This window comes from Vigna unguiculata, chromosome 10, assembly GCF_037176805.1.
Source record: "Vigna unguiculata cultivar grain cowpea cultivar isolate G323 ecotype 2 chromosome 10, ASM3717680v1, whole genome shotgun sequence".
Classification (NCBI taxonomy): domain Eukaryota; kingdom Viridiplantae; phylum Streptophyta; class Magnoliopsida; order Fabales; family Fabaceae; genus Vigna; species Vigna unguiculata.
This window is the reverse complement of record NC_140801.1, coordinates 15449337-15466855: the sequence shown is the minus strand read 5'-3', so window position 1 is coordinate 15466855 and position 17519 is coordinate 15449337. Positions and strand designations below refer to the sequence as shown.

Here is a 17519-nt window from a genome sequence, read left to right as displayed (position 1 = left end):
ATAATAACAAGTATATTATTATTCTAAAAAAATTAAAATAAAAAAAAACAAAAATAAAATGTTCGCACGGATCATAGACTATTATAATTATTTTGTAAAATCAATTAATTGTATTATATTGTGATATCAATTCTATTTATTATATTTAAAATTGAAATTATTATTCCATCACTTAGATTTACTAATTACTTTAATAACATCATTTACAACAATATAACTTAATTTTCATAATATTTCATTACATAATACTTTCACTATTTTATTATTTTAATGTACAAAATAAACACAAATACGTCCCGTGCGTCCGCACGACGCATGGGTTAGTATACTAGTTTAAAATAAAAAGAGATATGTAATGACCCAGTTTGTAACTAACAAATATTTTTATATAAATATTAATAGTTTCTCCTTTCTATAAACAAAATTAGGTATTTTATAATTTTTGTCTTAAAAATAATCATTACATATTACACATTTTTTTGAATATGATCAATTAATAATTTTTTATTAATTGATTAATTCATAATAATAATAATAATAATAAATGCAAATAAAATTACTTACTTTAAATACATTTATTTATCAAATTAAAAATTAAGACTTTTATTTTTTATACCTAGGTTATTGAAGAACTATTTTATACTTTTCAAAAACTATTTTTCATCCTCCAAAAATTAAAAGATGTTCAGAAGAATAAAAACAACTTTTCAGTTTCATGCAACAGTACTTCCAACACGATTTTGTCATTAATTAGCACTAATTATGAAGAAACAAATGATTTTTTGTGTGTCTCAATGCAATGTTCTTTTTGAATTTATTGTGTTATAATTTTAAATGGAAAATGTTTTAAAAAATCTACCTACCTTCTTGAAAAAAGTTTATACTATGTAAATGACCAAACAAGGGGAGAAATATTTAAACAAGCGGTAGAAGAAAATAATTGTTCTTCTAATACCATATCAGCATGTCATAGAATCAAGAGATGAGAGAAAACTTCATAATAAAGATAGCTTTATTGATAAAAAAAGTACAATTTTTCCAAGTTATTTTACAATTTTAAATTTGAGTTTGAATATTTGTAACTTCAAAGTTTAAAGATTCGTGAGTTACGAAATGTCATCTTTGTTTACCTCGATTTTCAATATTCCTTTAATTGTTAAATATGGAGAGGTTTTATGTGTAAAGTCTTTTAGTTTCTTAGCAACAATAGTTAATTTGTAAAAATGTTTTATTTTCTTAATATATCAAAAATTGGAGTTTTGGAAAATTTTCAACCTTTAATTTCTAACAATTGTTAATTCATACAATTTTTTTTTCTTAATTTTCAATGTAGCTTCTTAAATAAGCTTCAAAAAATAAACAATTACCTCTTCCAACATAAATGTCAACAATATAGAGAATGCATGAAAAAATGTTGGTCACACTACCAACGTAAAACTTCTCATTCTTTTTGTCTTCCAACATTTTTGTTGTCAAATATCAACAACTTTTCGTCTTCCAAGAATTTTGCATCATTGAACTTTAGAGAACATTAATTACGAACAAAAAGCAATTCAATAATTTTCTATTTCAATGCATTGCCAACGTAGACATAAATGAAGAAAATTGGCCTCTTCCATCACTTATTCATTTTTAATTATAACTCTATTTATTATGAACAATAACAATTATAATTTGTGGGACTCAATGCAATGTCAAACATCAATCTAATTTGGAAGACTAGAGATCATGCACTTCAAATCTTTATTTTAAATTTTATTTTTTAGATTAATCAATTTTAAAAAGATAAATAATGTGCATTACATTAATTCAATAATAGGATCATTAAATATTCTTCATTCTATCACTAAAAACCTTAGGATACTTCATTTCAGGATTTCTAAGATAGTGTTATAATGCATTCAGGATCTCTAAAATAGTGTTATAATGTATCGTAAAGTGTTGTCGTATTTTAAAAACATATTTTTTGTACATGATATTTGGTATGTTTGACTCCAATAGTCACCAAAAAGACAAAATTTAGACTATTACGAAAAAATTGATAAGATCTGAATCTCATATTCAATATATTTCAATTTAATTTTTTTTTTCCATTTATAGTTTTAAAGTTTAAATTTTATTATTTTTATATCACATTTATGAATATTAATAAAACAAAAATGATAATGTAGAAATATTGCATTTAAAATCAAATGTTTTTTAAATTAATGTCTTTGGAAATAGAAGAAGGTTTCAACATTAATTTCCTTTCTATGTGTATTCTTGAATATCAAACAAAATCTAATTTATTATATATATATATATATATATATATATATATTCTTAATATTTAGATTACATTATTTCTTAATATTATTCTCTTAATAGATGATACATAACTTATTTATAGTAGTATTCTTTAAAACTAAATTAACATATAATTAGGGTATAAGGTATTTTAAAAAGTGTCATTTATCGATCTTAAGCATATATAAAATATACAAATTTGATATCATGACTTTGTTTTTTAAAATGTTACCGGTTGTTTAATCTTTTATTGTTGTTCAATAATATTAATTATTAATTACAATTAATAAAACTAAAGGACAGTTTAAAAATATTGCATTAGAATCCAAAATTTTCTTCCATTAATTAATGTTTTTAAAACTGATTGATGTAATATTAATTATTCTGCTTATATTCTCACATTTATATCAATTTATAATTAAATTTAAATTTAAATTTATATAGAATTAATGTAATATTATCATTTTATAATTTTATATAATTTTACATTATATTGAATTTATATTGAAAACTTTTATTTTTTCATTTAATAGCCTTGAAAGATGATCTCTACATCTCATAGTCCATTTTTCAAACATTAGATAATAGGTAATATTATGTAATAAATTCACTCTTTTCAGAATAAATTTTAAAAATAATTCATTGAAAATTAAAATGTTTTCTCTGATTTTAAGTTATGAGAAATTTCTCATATTATATATATATATATATATATATATATATATATATATATATATATATATATATATATATATATATATATATATATATAAAGTTTAAATTTAAATTTCAAATGGTAAAAAACAATAAAAAATATATATACAAAAAGTTTTTTTTTAATAAAAATATATAAATTCAAAAATTTAAAAAACAATTGATGATTATAACTATATAATAATATGTTATAAAATATAATATTTAATAATATTGTCTACTCAATAAATTATTTAAAATTAAGTTTAATTCTTAATTTTAATTAATTCAATCTTAATATATTATTTAAATACATTTTTATCATAAATTAATTAAAAAAATATTATTTAATTTTATAAAATAAAATATTTATATTAAATTCAATTATCTTTTAATAATTTTTAATTAATTTAATAAATATATAATAATTTTAAATTTTTAAAATCCCGTAACCCGTGCGTTGTACGGGTATAAATGCTAGTATTTTACAAAATCCAATTTTTTTTACGTGGACTTAGTACATAATCTTGTTTAGTATATATCTCGAAGAAATTGTTCCTGTACACGGATTTTACAATAATAATAATAATAATGATTTTATTATTATTACGACAAAGAGGATTATAAGTAATGTAAGATAATATTTAAGTGTGTTCATTCAATTCAGTAAAGTAAAAGGGACGAGGCTCGGTGTTATCCTAATTGTATAACATTATATTAAACCAAACACAGAAACTAATAGCCAACAAATCTGAACACATTTTAATAAGAAAATACAGAAAATCAACGGTGTTTGTTTCTTGATACAGTATTAATAATGTTGAAAAGGGGAAAAATTTTCAAAAATAAGTAGGAAATACAATAAACAACTCAAGCACAGCCAATGAGGTATAATGGAGTGAGAAACAGGGTAAAATAAACATTGAATTTCTTAACCATAAACAACTACTCAACAGAAACAAGAAAACGATGCAAAGAAAAGAAGTGTAAACAACGACACTAGGATTCAATTCCATAACTCAAGGGATTGTGTTCTCTTCTCTCAAAGAAGAACATAACCTTACCACAAGTCACACATTACCATTTTCGTGATGAATTTATTTAAGGTATTATCATTTGGCTCAGGACAAGACTCCAATTCCAAGTCATTTGATTCCCCACGTATAAGATAAACAGCTGTGTTCTTGACCACCAATCCAAGACCAAAGGTCAAAAAAAACCTCCACTCTGTCTCCAGATCCTAAATTTGATATTATAACCTTCCAATCTATATCATTAAAGGAAATTAGTGTGTCATGGTTGTGTATCTGCAATGTGCACTTTGTGTAATTAACAATTAAGACACTTCTAACACATTCAGCTGCCACGATTTCAGGGGTTGATAAATAAACATCACACAAAATCATTCCCTTCATGTTGCAATCCTGAGGCACATTGAAATAAACTGAAGGTCCCTCACCCACATAAGCCCACCAATATGGATTATTGTCACCTGGAAGAGAAACTTCACAAGACTCGCTGCTTGTCAATCCCTGTACCAGTAGATCAAAGACTTGCAATCATTATTTTATTATTCCAAATTTGAAATATGGGCACTTTTAATTCAAATTACAATGTATTTCATAATACAAAATAAACTTTTTAAACAAATTACAGTGTAATACACAGATCAAATTTAACGAAACTGTTAACAGTTTTTGGTACGTTTCTGTTTACGTATTGCAAGTGCTTGAACTAAGTGTAGCATGATTGTTTGGCTTGTCGATCATTAAAACCAGGTGCGGAAAGGTGAGTATTATAGTTTCTTTTAAATACTGTATTAGGATCAGTTCACATTGTATTAAGTAATGAATGGTGAAGGTATGGACACAAAGGTAAGAGCTAGAGAAGGAACCTCAGAAACGCTGTCTCTGAGAGTGCTGAAGAATTCATTGTACCTTCCAACACCAATGAAAGAAAACCTCAAGCCACGATTTGACAATCTTGATTCTGTAAAATTTACTCCATATTCAACAAGAATTGTTTTTACTTGCTTAGATAGTTGAAACTCTGCATCACATTGAACCAAAATACTTGGAATATTTGCAAGGCAGTTATGCAATGGCGGAAGGTCAAAACTAGCCTGCAAATGGTATAGAACTTCATAATTAGGAATTATTTTTAGTTTTGAAAATACACTTTTCCAGTGTTCCTTTGTCCTACCACATAAATAGGAACCAAGAACCTCAAGAGCCAGTGGTAGTCCTCCACAATAAGCAACTATGTTTCTTGCAAGTTCATTCAACTCTTTTCTTGGTTTTGCTTCTCCAAAGGCATGCAAACTAAAAAGTTCAAGAGATTCATTTTCGTTCATATCATCCATTTTAAAAGCATAGTTAACTTCGAGTAGGTTTAGTAGGCGTACATCTCTGGTTGTAATAATTATTACACTTCCTTGACCAACCCATTCATAATTTCCATATAGGTATTGTAATTGTTTAAATTCATTCTCATCATCAAGTACAATGAGTAACTTTTTTTCTAGAAAGTTCATTCTCGATCATAGTTCTTTCCAACCCAACACTTTCCACCTCAAACTTGGATTTTCGGACATCATAAAGAAGATTTTCTTGCAAATGAACAGGGTTGTTATTCCAATCTTCTCTAATATTTCCAATAAAACTCTTACCAATGAATGGACGATAAATTCGATTTAGATAGCTTTGGCTATGGTAGTCTTACCCGATCCTACCATTCCCCATATCCCTATCGTACAGACTTTGGTGGACTGATTTTCAATACATTTAATGACCTTTCTCGCATGAGAATCTAATCCAACGGGAAATGGGGTAAGAGACAAGTCTGCATAATCCAGTATTGTCTGAACACGGCTAACAGTAACCTCCACAAGTTCAGCATCACGCCTTCAAGATGAATGGCAATGTATTACGAAAAATAAATCACATCCTTAAAATATGCTTCATTCACTCTCAAACAGAATAAAGTACGAAGGATTCATTTGTTTACCTGAAATCTCTGACATTCCAACCAGTGATACCTGCAACCGTGGTGAGTGCATTGCTCCACCTAGAGAATGCATGTTCCACTTGTTCTCCTGAATAGCTTTTGTGTGCAGCTTCTTCCAACGTTTTCCTAAAATCACCTTTCTGATGACGTACATCGAATGGGTAAATCTCGTAAAATATTGGCAGAACTATTTGGCCAAAAGTTTCGCGGCATTCAACGATTTTTTCAAGCTCACGAAGACAGCATGTAGATTCAGTGTATGTTTGGGAGAAAACGATTATTGCGATCTTAGAGGCTGCTATTGCGCGCATGTGTTCTTCCAGCTTCTTTCCCTGCTGCAGATTTTCCTCATTAATCAAAGTTTTGACTTGAGCTTGTAAGAGCACAGAATGGAGATGAGAAACGAATTTTCTGCTCATGTTTTCTCCCCAAAAGTTGATGAACACATCGTATATGAATTGGGGTTCTGATTTTAAGAAGGAAGAAGATGATGACGATGAAGAAGAACCCAACTCCATCCAAGCAATTGAAGTCAAGTCTTCAAAGGTAAAGCAGAAACACTTCTTTATGACCGACCCAATTGGGATTCAAAATAAAATTCAAAAGACTTTTCTATAGAAAAATATCGTGAAGTGATTTTTAAGAGGTCTCAATTGTTTTTTAAGAACGAGGAATAGTTGGTTAAAAGATAATAGACTGTATATTTAAAAAACCCAGGTTAGTGCTGCACATGAAGATTAATTTTTTATATAAATATCGAACTTCGTTATTACTGACCCATATATGGTTTATATCCAGCTCTTTGCACACTTTTCTTTTAAGAAGCCTTCACGTTTTTAGAAACACTTTTAAGCGTCTTTTTTTGTTTTAATGGTTAAACTGATAGCAAAGGTACTCTATTTCTGAAAATATGATTTACTTCATATGTGCATTTCATATGAGCAAGACACTACAATTTATAAGACTTACATTTGACTTTTCATCTGCAAGTCATAATGTCTCTAATTATTATAAAAACATAATGCTAATCACCATTAACATCCGAAACATAACACATAAAACTTTTGACTTTTGCTCTCCTAAAACATCACAAATATAACCACTCATAAAGTCTGCTCAATCAATCCTAATTTAAGTTTACCCTAACAAAATTCCCCCATAAACTTAAATATTTCTTTCATCCTTCATTCCGATTAGATTTTTATAGTTATTGAACAATACAGTTGGCAATGGCTTTGTAAATAAGTCTACAATTTGATTTCTGCTTCCCACGTGCACCATTTCTACATTACCTTCCTTCACCTGTTCTCGGATGGAATGAAATTTCACATCAATGTCCTTAGTCCTTCCATGGTTGACCGAATTCTTTGCCAACACAATAGTTGACTTGTTATCTACTCGAATTACAGTTCCTCCTTTTTGTTTCATCTCCAGTTTGCTTAGAAGATTTCTAAGCCATATTGCATGACATACACTCAATGATGCTGCAACGTACTCAACTTCGCATGTAGACAACGTCATTATAGGTTGCTTCTTTGAGAGCTAGGTAAACGTCGTGTTGCTCATAAAGAATACATACCCAGATGTGCTTTTCCGGTCATCTACATCTCCACACCAATCACTGTCTGAGTACCCTACTAATCGGTAATCGTCTGACCTAGTGTAGTATAATCCGAGCAATGTTGTTCCCCGCACATACCTCAATATTCTTTTCAGTGTTTTCCAATGTGTGTAGCTCGGCTCCTCCATGTATTGACTTACTATTCCAAAGCTTAGTAACAAATCCGGCCTTGACCTCGTCAAGTAACGAAGACTTCCAACCAAGCTTCTGTATTTGTTGGCATCTACGTGATCTCCTCCATCAAAATTTGAAAGTTTTGTACTTGGTTCAATTGGGGTTGAAACAGGGCTACAGCTCTTCATCTTGAATTTACTCAGAATGTCCTCGGCATACCTTTCTTGAGACATAAAGATGTCTGTCTCAAGTTGTTTGACTTCCAGCCCGAGAAAGTATCACATGTGTCCCAAGTTCGTCATTTCAAACTCTTTCTCCATGGTTCTTTTGAACTTCTTGATTAATTCTGCATTATTACACATGAACACAAGGTCATCAACATAAAGAGCTATAAACATTATCCTACCTCCATGCTTCTTTATATATAGTGCGTGTTCAACCGGGCATTGTTCATATTTATTTTCCACGAAATAAGTGTGGATTCGTTCATTCCACGCCCTTAAAGCTTGTTTTAGGCCATAAAGAGCCTTCTTTAGCCTCAACACCTTCTTTTCTTCACATCATGTAGCCGAGTGGTTGCGCAATGTAGACCTCTTCCTTTAACACACCATTCAGAAAAGCTGACTTTACGTCCATTTGAAAAATGGGCCATTTGTTCTGAGCTGCTATAGAAATTAGTAGACGAATAGTCTCCATCCTAGTAACCGGTGCAAACACCTCGGCATAGTCAACTCTTTCCCTCTGTTTATAGCCTTTTGCTACTAATTGAGCTTTATATCGCTTTATCTCACCTTGTACGTTCATTTTCTTCTTGAAAACCCACTTTACTCCAATGGGTCGAGCTCCTTGTGGTAACTCAGATAGTTCCCACGTGTTGTTACGTTCTATAGCAGCAATCTCCTCGTCCATTGCCTTCTTCCATTTCTCATCCACCATGGCTTCTTCAAAACTAACATCTTCCGATTCTACCAAAAGACATAAAACATGTACCTCGTTAGTTGTATTATATATGTCTTGTAGGCTCTAAGTTCTAGGCTGCAATGGTTCTTCTTCCTCGTCAGAGACCTCCTATTGTCTTGCTGGTACATTGTCTAGATTTCTTCTTTCACTTGTTAGGCTTCCAAAGGTAGTTTCCGAGCTCCCACTTGTCGTTGCTAAGCTTTTAATTGTCACTGTCGAGTTGTTCCATTCGTTCTCCTAATATATTACAACATCTCGACTCACAAGAACTTTGTTTGTTATTGGATTAAACAATTTATAACCCTTTGTTTTTTCATCATATCCAATAAAAACAAGTTTCTTACTCATGTCCTCGAGCTTGGTTCTTTGTAGCGCTGGAACATGAGCATATGCTACACTGCCAAATACCTTCAAGTGAGATACACATGGTTTCTTTCCACTCCATGTTTCATGTGGTGTCTGTCGATTGAGCTTTGCATGAGGAGACATGTTCTGCACATATACTGCATACTGCACTACTTCAGCCTAAAATTCTTTTGACATATTCTTACCTTTCAACATTGCTCGAACCATGTTGAGAATTGTCTGATTCTTCCTTTCAGCAACTCCATTTTTCTGTGGTGAGTATGAAGCTATCAAAAATCTTCTAATGCCAAGCTCCTCACAGTACCTCATGAACTCGGCTAATGTGTATTCACCTCCTCTATCTAACCGAACAGCTTTAATTTTTGTGCTCGTTTCATTTTCAATCATTACTTTAAATTTCTTAAACACTTCAAATACTTCATATTTCTCCTTCAAAAAATAAACCCATGACTTCTGAGAGAAATCATCAATAAATGTTCAAAAATACCTCTTACCACTTAAAGATACAAGAGTAATTGGTCCACAAACATCTGTATGCACCAGGCCGAGCTGTTCCTTCACCTGATACTCAGTTGTCTTTGGAAATGAGGCTTTTTGGTGCTTGCCAAGTACACAATCTTCATAAAAATTCTTCTTAAATTCTATGTTTGGCAATCCACGCACCATTTCTTTCTGTACTAGCTCGGTCAACCCTCCAAAGTGCAAATGGCCGAATCGAAAATGCCACTTCATTGGTTCATCCTCGACATCGAGTTTCAAATACCTCAGCTCCAGTTTATACATTTTGTTTTGTTTCATTTCTACTCGGGTAATAAGGTGTCCGAGTTTATCCCTCAACTTCAACACTCGATCTTTCATGATGACTAAGTACCCATTTTCCATTAACTGCCCCATACTTAATATGTTGGTTTTGAGGTCGGGTACGTAGTACAAATCTCGAATTGTCCCAATTCGTCCATTCTTTTGAGAAAAACATATCGTACCTCGTCCTATTACTATCACCTTGGAAGTGTCTCCAAATGACACATGACCAGCTTCAATTTTGGAGAGCTCGTCAAACATAATTTCATCTCCACACATATGGTTACTAGCTCCAATGTCTAGATATCAGATCGAGTTGTTTTCGACTCGCAAACCAAACTCGGTGTTTGTGCTAGAGTTCGGACCAACCTCGATATCTGAGCTCCTTGTCAGCAACATCTCATCCTTATCAGTTTCCTCCCTTGCCAAATTCTTCATATCATGTGCAAAGCTCTTCACATCATGTGTCGAGCTCGCTTCGCTACTGGTCATCAACAATATTCAAGCTTGTTCTTCAACCTCTTTTGTAAGAAGATTGGTTGATTCATTTCTCCTATTTTGAGATCGACAATCCTTTGCAAAATGACCGGTCTTACCATAGTTATAACACTTGACCGGTCTACACTCATTTGCGTAGTGACCGGGCTTGCCGCACTTGTAGCACTCACCATTGTTGCCTAACCGACCTCCTCGGCCTCGACCTCGCCAATTTTGCAGGCTGGGAGTGTCGTCTTCGTAATCATCTCGACCTTGACCACTATGTCCTCGACCTCTGTTTCCAAGACCTCAATTTTAACTCCTGTGATCTCTTCCTCCTCTACCCCGAGTGTTCTGAGTTTCAAACACCTTTTTCTCCTTGAAATTTGTCCTTGCTTGGAGAGCTTGGCCAAAGTAGTCCTCCTTCATCTTTCTTCTTCTTTGCTCATAGGCTTCTAGAGACCCAGCAAGCTCTTCCATCGTGAGCTTTGAGAGGTCTTTGGATTCGTATATAGCACACACAATGTTGTCGAAGTCAATTGTCAATGACCTCAAAATTTTCTCCATAACTCGGTTTGCAGGCAACGACTCCCCATTCTTGGCAAGTTGGTTTGCCACAGTCTCCACCTAAGATATGAACTCGGTTACTCCTTCGTTCTCCTTCATCTGCAACCTCTCAAACTCTCCTTTGAGAGCTTGAAGAAAAACTTGTTTCACACGGTCATCTCCCTTATATGTTTTCTCCAAGAACTTAACCTTCACTTGTTGATTAACTAGCATGTTCTCATCATCATTAATCCATTGAAGTTTATAAGGGTTAGAACATGCTACACCTATTGGTAGTGGGTTTTGGAGTTTAAATTTGAACCTAATTTTTGAGTTGCTCATGGAATAGAATTGTGAAAAAGAAAGGTTGCCACCTCCTAAACTAAAAATAAAAAAGTGAAATATGAAAAAAAAATCATATTTTTCAGGGCATGTAAAAACAAAAGAGGAGAAACTAAAACAATCCACATGTAGTATAACTCCTTGATGAATTTGCTTGCTATTTTAGTTTTTTACATATCTTGAAATGTATACTTAGCATATTTAAGTGTGAAATTCTTTAAAATCCACATTGAAGATACAATGCTGCATTTTCATAGTTCTTGGTTCAACAAATTTTATTTTTTGCACTCAAATTCTAAACTAAATCATTTGGATTACTTTTGTGCTTTTACTTTTAAATTTTCTTTAATTTTATTGTTTGTCATTTCATTGAAATTATTTTAGTTTGCCATCTTCATTATTTCATTTAAAAGTAGTGTAGTTTTCAAATTAGTTTTTCTTGATTTTTGTTTATTACTCTTGAGTGCTTCGAAAATAATTGACTTTTTCTTGAATCTTGAAAGAAGTCGCCTCTTGCTAAGGTACCCTTTTAGGTGTTGTAGATAGAACAAGAATGAAACTACTTATGAAGAGACGTTCGAAGGAAAAGACTTTGGAAGAAAAAACATGGGAAGAGGCATAATTGAGACCTGGACTAAAATCTACCTTCAAAATATATCAAACAGTTGAAAATCAAGCTTGTGACAAACATTTGTCACTAACACAAAAAATCCATAGCATAATTTGAGGGTAGTTTGTACCTATTGCTAAATTGTTTTCTCAAGGAATTTCTTTTAAGTCTGTTATATTTTTCTTAGTTTTTAGTTTTCATTTTTTTTCTTTAGAAAATATCTTTAGTACAATCTCATCTTCCACTCTAAAATATGTAATAGTTTAACCTTAGACTTTTGAAAGTGTTCTAAGAGACTCTAAGTGTCACTTGGACTTTCACCTTAGGAACTTGTCTAGTTTACTTTTAAACTTTTCTATGCTTTTAAATCTTCTAATTTTTACTATAGGTCTCCAAGGCAAATTAGGTTTTATCTCTCAAGTATTTAGAGATTTTCCTTTGGTTCTTAGGGGTGCACACACACACACACACACACACACACACACAGATGAATATACTTTTAAGTTTTTCTTACAAAATTTGTGAAAATAAATGTCTAGGAAATGTTTTTTCTAGGAAATATTTGGTACTTAAACAAGTTTATATGTGAGCCACCTCTCGTTCTTGAGAATTTAGATATGTACTTTTACTTGTTAAAAACGTCTCCAAAAACTTTTTTAAAATCTCTATCTCTCAATTTTTTTAAAATCTTATGAAAACTTTGTGAAAATAATTTTGATAAAAAAATGAGTGATCATAATCATCATTCTAGTGTGCATGGTAGTTTTAGGGATTATCATGAAGAGGAGACCTTAAAAGGTTGAATGAAAAATACAAAAAGGAGATATATAAGATCTTAAGAACATTTGTGCTAGTTTATGAAAACCTAAGAAAAATCCAAGAGAAAACATAGGAAGGGGCCAAGTAGAAGAGGAAGATATTAAATGCATAAATTTACTTAGACATTTTAAGTTTTTAGAATACTAGATTTAGATAAACTATGTTATCTCCAAGATATATCTTTAAGATTATCTACACGGTGTATCTTTAAGATTGTCTAAAATTGTAATGTCTCTTGAATCTTGTGCAGAATAACCTTAATAAACATCTTTTATCTTGTAGAAAGCATAATTCAATAGATGATCTAATGGGCCTCAACATTCGGCTACACAAAGCATAGTTAAAATGCTCAAGGAGATGTATACATTTTATTAAATAATGAAAACTCAATTCCGGGATGAATGTACGTATTTAAAGCTCATTTTATCCGATTTAAACAAAAGTAAATTAAAATAATAGATTTAAACATATTTATCCTTTAAGAAAGCTTATATTAGATGACATATGAGTGCATATAAACATACTCATCACTAACCTTTATGTTTTCATATAAAAACGTTTTCAAAGTTAGTAGAGGGCATTGTTTATTTACCTTTCCCATTAGAAACATTTTTCTTAGCTTTATTTTAATAAAGAAACTTATATCACTTTCTTTTAATGTTTATTGTAGATTAATATTTGACCCTAGAGGAAAATAATGAAACAAATAATCAAGGTTGTTGTCACTAAGCATCAATCTGATCTTAGGAAAAATCCTTTTGAAGAGGGGATAATAATGGAAACCATGCAATCACAATCATTAGCTAAGAAGATAGAAAAAGATGAGACCTCACAAAGGAGACTCTACACTTGAAGAGTAGAATACTAAGATTTTATTATTTCTTCTCAGTGTTCTACAAAATTGTAGAGGAGTGTTTATCTTGTATTCTTTGTAGGTTTTTCTAGAGACACATTAACTGAGCTTTATTGTGGATAGCTAAAAACCTACGAAAACTCAATTGTTTTCTATCAAACATAAAAGATATTGTAGAATAGAAGTCCCACCAAGTGGAATGTATCATTGTTAATGTAAAATAGAAAGAATCTTTGTTTGGTTGGATAGGGGTTGTTAATTGCCTTTGTTCAACTTGGTTTTTGTCTTATTTTTTAGTCCCACATTTTCTAGGATATGAACAGTAAGAGACTTATGCATTCATAAATAAATTCATTGTCACCTTGTATAAAAAACTTTGAATAAGAATTGATTTGTTATTTTACTAATCTTATCCAATAAATGTCATTAAATGTTAGTAGTATTCTCTTCATTCTCTCTAAGGTACCTATTTTGGTACAGAAAAATTTGAATTCCTCCAAAAATTTGAAAAGTTAAGATTTTTTTCTTTTGTTGTGTAGAGAGAATACCATTTTATCATCAGCAATTATCATTACAATCATTGTCATATATTGACAAGAAAAAAAAACTGAAGTGGTAGTTTTTTAAAGAGTTCTTATTGTATTTTGTACATATAAGAGGACATTTAAAATTGTCATAATCAGGTTACATTGATAACTCTTAACCATGGTTATGCCTATTTACACTAGTGCAAGAATGGCTTATAACATCACCCATTCCATGTCTGCCTAAGAAAAACCCAACGTTGAAAATGATCGGCGGTATTTTTGTAAATAAACACTAAAATTGACGTCGGAGCGCGAGAGTCAAACATCAAATGACATTGGTGCGACCACCTCTGACATCAAGTAATGTCCGTGCACCCAATGTTAGACATCTAAAAATGTCGGGGCTGCTATGATTCGACGTCAAACTCATTTGAAGTTTAAAAAATACGCAAAACCCTTTTTTGTTTCCCTGTTCCTTTGCGCTCTCCTTCTTCCATAGCGACCCAACGGTTGCGACAAGTTTTCCACCACCATGAAAGGTGATTTTTATTTCATTTAACTCGAATGGAAGTTGATTGGCACCCTTGGTTTTCATTTTTTTAAGGTTTTCACTAATTGTTTTGGCCAGGATTCATGTGGTAGCAACGGCGAGGTTGTGCAACTCCTCCGGTGACGTTCAACAACGGCAGCAACGTCCAGTAGCGGTGGCAACCCATTATGTACCATCCAGTAGCGACAGCCACGCGGACCCCCCTCTCTATTGTTGGCAACGACTCCCCTCCACTCCACATCGACATTTTGGGACCCTCTAAGGTTAGTTTGTTGGTTTTGATATACACTACATTGACTTCATTGATTAGGATGTGATTTTGATTATGTTTCCTTATTATTAGGTAAATATTTTTACAAATTTGAGCAACTTATGTTGAAGAATGTTATTTTGATAAACTTTTTTAGATTGTATTTTTAGTTTCTATTAGATATTTGATTAATTTTAATTTTTTTTTTTATATATTTGATTGATTTACTAGCTATATTTTAACTTTGTTTGTGTAATTTAATTTTAGTTTTATTGAGATTTGTTGTAATTTTAGTTAAACATTGAGCGAACCTTATTAGTTCTCGTTTGAGATTTCATACAAATTATTAAATTTTTAATCGTTTGTATTAAATCTTGAATTGTTCGATCGGACAATTTGAAAAATATATTTTTCATAATCGGCAATAACATGTACATTGAGGTTTATGCATAAAATTTGATAAAATTTCGAATGAGGAAATTTTGTGTTGTTCTTTGGATGCATACTTGATTTTGATCATTAGTGATCACTATCCTTTTGTGTGCTTCAGAGACCAATGCGAAATGTTGTCAAAATTTTGTCAAATTTATGATGTTTGACTTCTTTGTATATATGTTAGCAAATTATGAAAAATATTTTTTTTAAATGGGTAGGGTCTCACCTTGTGAGAGTTAAAAGTTTGAGATTGATGAAGTTTTTTACGAACATAGTAAGGATCGAAGCTGGATGAGTGAGTGTTGTGTCCTTGTGTCTGTTGTCTTTGTTAACAAGACATATTTTGGTCCTTGTGTCCATTGTCTTAATCAAATACGTCAAGACTTGGGCACAATGCGTGATCATCTATTCATCTTTAGTTTATCAAGAGTTATACACTTTGGACTTGGCATGGAGAAGTATTAGATAAGCCTACGACGTCACAAGGAACATATTATGTAAATGAATTGATGAGTGATCACTTAGAAGACATGGTACTTGATGTTGGGGAGGGAAATTTTGGAAAAACTCATTTATATGATTCTCTAAAGTCTTATTCAAAGGAAGAGTTCTACCTAGGATGTGATAACTTTACGTGACTTTGATGAGTCATTATTTTCCCCTATTCCATTGCCTTTTTGTGTTCATCTTTATGCTTGTTTAGTGCTTAATTGTCTATCTTTAGTGCATTTTCGTCTAGTGGGCTTTATTGGACCATTATTCTGAATTTTGATTAATTTAGCATTAATTGGTCTAATTTTCGTTTCTAATTAGTTTTAGGTATTTTGTGAAGCAATTTTAGAGCTTGGATTCTAATCATAAGGTGAAGAGAGAGTTATCACGTCATTTCCACATCATTGCCACGTCTGCACCATGTTTATTAGCATGTCCACGTCATTAGGTGGTGGAGCTCCAAAGGTGCATGAAGAGCTCCATGGGCAGCGGAAATGGATGAAGGAATGGAGGCAAGTTGGAAGGCACTTGCAAGCAATGGAAGGTGAAAGAGGTGATAGGATTTCCTAATCTATGCTAGCCTAAGGAAGGTGGCTAGAGGTAGAGAGAGGAAATCTCTAGAAAGTGGTGACTCTCAAAGGCAATAGAGGGAGGAGTGCTCTCAACTCAAGTTGCATCTATTGCTTAAAATTTCAAGAGTGTCTACAAATGAGTGAAATTTTGGCTTTTATATGAAGCCATTTACACATGAGAAAGGAGAGCCTTTGGATGGAGTGGACCTTGATCTTGGCCCTTAGATCAAGCTTGGAGAAGGAGGCTTGATCTTAGCCATTGGATGATGCCTTGGAAAAGGAGGAAGCATTCCTAACCCTTGGATGCTTTGGATCCATGAGGTTTAGGAAGAAGTGTTGACTTCCACTTAGTCCACCTTGGCTTTTTTGATAGCTCATGGCCAAATCTCCTATTGGGCTTAGTCAAGCCCAATTTTATCAATTGAACTACTTATTGTTTGACTTATTATTCTAGAAAGCAAAGCCTAAACAATCGGCCAATATTATTGCTATTCTATTGCTCTTTGAGAAACCTCTTCAAATCTTCACATCTTCTTTGGCCCATGTGAAGAGTATGAGAAGCCCATGTGGGTTTGGGCCATCTTGAATGAAGCCCAATTGGATCTTTTTTAGCATGCTCCTTGTTATTGGGCCTCTTGATGGGCTTGGGCTTGAAGGTGCATGTGGGTCATGTATTGGGCCTTGAGCATGATTTGGGCCTAGGCGTTGACCCAAGCTATAAGCCTTGTTGGGATCACATCATCCCCTCCCACTTGAAGAGGATCTGACCTCAGATCAAGAGGTTCATTTAAGGCTCACAGCAACTAAAGCTGGGTTCCACCAGGATCAAAAACATATCTGCAATAGTCATCAAACAGAATTGGATTAAAATCATGAAGACCATGCAATATAATTGATTGGGGAATGTGGCAAAGTGGGCTTATAAATTTGGAAAAAGTTGGTATTAGGCCCACTTCACAAGAGTGTCTTACACTTTGACTTAGATGATTTTTGAAATGAATTTTAAAGTCAAAGTGTGTTTTGGCACAATATGTGGAGGAGGATGAAATAAGTGAATGAGATGGAGAACAAAATGTTTGAGAGGGAAACAAAACAAAAGATTTAATGACAAAGTGAGAAGAGTTTAAAGATGAGAGAACTCCCTTTGGAAATTTGATCCTCATGGAAGGAATTGGTGAAGGATGGTACACCAAATCCCT

General features: G+C 32.3%; 1 pseudogene across 1 annotated transcript; it reads right to left on the bottom strand.

Annotated features, from left to right (window-relative positions):
- Positions 1–3777: 3777 nt before the first annotated feature.
- Positions 3778–6503, bottom strand: LOC114166577 (disease resistance protein RPV1-like; annotated as a pseudogene). Its single transcript, XR_014985228.1, has 3 exons — positions 5986–6503; positions 4874–5882; positions 3778–4511 (listed from the first exon to the last, which is right to left on the bottom strand). The product of XR_014985228.1 is annotated as a disease resistance protein RPV1-like (transcript).
- Between the last annotated feature and the right edge of the window lie 11016 nt (positions 6504–17519).